At 43.5% G+C, this 1,108-nt stretch overlaps 1 protein-coding gene across 1 annotated transcript in view; it reads right to left on the bottom strand.

Moving 5' to 3' along the window:
* cacna1ib (calcium voltage-gated channel subunit alpha1 Ib) overlaps positions 1–1,108 on the bottom strand; it is a 103,389-nt gene that overhangs the window by 94,659 nt on the left and 7,622 nt on the right. The window lies entirely within an intron of this gene.

Raw genomic sequence — 1,108 nt, 5'->3', positions numbered from 1 at the left:
CACACACACCCACACACACACACACACACACACACACACACACACACACACACACACACACACACACACGGGGTATTGACTTGCGCATGCGCAAGTAAAAAAAAGACAAAAACAAGAGAAAACAAAATAGTTTTGGGGTTTTTTTTTTTTTTTGCATTTTGCCGATATTATACCAGTGTGTTCAAGAATCAAATAAGCAAACATTGTTGACTCATAATTTACAGTTTTATGACATCTGCCGTGCATGATTTCCATTTGGCATTTTTTTCCATCACGCCACGAACTATTGACCTCCGCTTGCCCTTATCCTGTGGCATTCGAGGAAAAAAACAAACTCAAGGCTTTTTTAATTACAAAATTACTTTCAAAAATTAAGTCAGTAAACAGTGTTGATTCTTCATTGTATGGCTTCATTGTGGCTGCAGTGCACGATGTCCATTCGGGTTTTTCCCCGCCATAATGCCAGCTCAAGTATTATGGGAATATGCTAAGTTTGTAGCATTTAGCCCACAAGTTCGCTCTAACACATTTGCGAGTACTTTCAAACGTACTCACGAGTACGTTTGAACGTATTTAACAACTATTTGCCAGTCAAACCATTTCTCTTCCATATTGGCAGCTACATGCTTCCCTACATTCTGATTACACTCCTTTTTTTTTTAATTTCATCGAGTCATGTGGCGCCAGTCCATCCAAGTCCTCGTCTTTGAAACAATTGTTGTCGTTTGTCTGCATCTTTATTTCCCACTACACTGGCACACTTCCCCGTCACTCTCCTTCCATTTCTTACCTCATTAATCCTGGGTCGCCCGCTTCTCATTTCCAACCCGCCTGGCAATTCCGCCGTCATTGTTTGTGGTCCCACTTGTGCGCGCGTACATGCGCGCGTGTGCTTATTTTTGCTATACGAGTCCTATTGTCCATATCGGCTGCTGTTTCCCATTGTTTGTGTTTGTGGAGGCGTGTGATTGGGCATTGCTTAAATATGAATGCGTGATCCAGTCGGTGTGTGTGTGTGTGTGTGTGTGTGTGTGTGTGTGTGTGTGTGTGTGTGTGTTAGTTTAGACGCGTGTCCGTGCGCGCGCACGCACGCACCTCGCGTTGTGAA

Source organism: Hippocampus comes, unplaced genomic scaffold (assembly GCF_001891065.2).
Source record: "Hippocampus comes isolate QL1 unplaced genomic scaffold, H_comes_QL1_v1.1 scaffold7, whole genome shotgun sequence".
NCBI classification, from domain to species: domain Eukaryota; kingdom Metazoa; phylum Chordata; class Actinopteri; order Syngnathiformes; family Syngnathidae; genus Hippocampus; species Hippocampus comes.
Note: the sequence above shows the minus strand (reverse complement) of the source record. Positions and strands in the feature narration are given on the sequence as shown.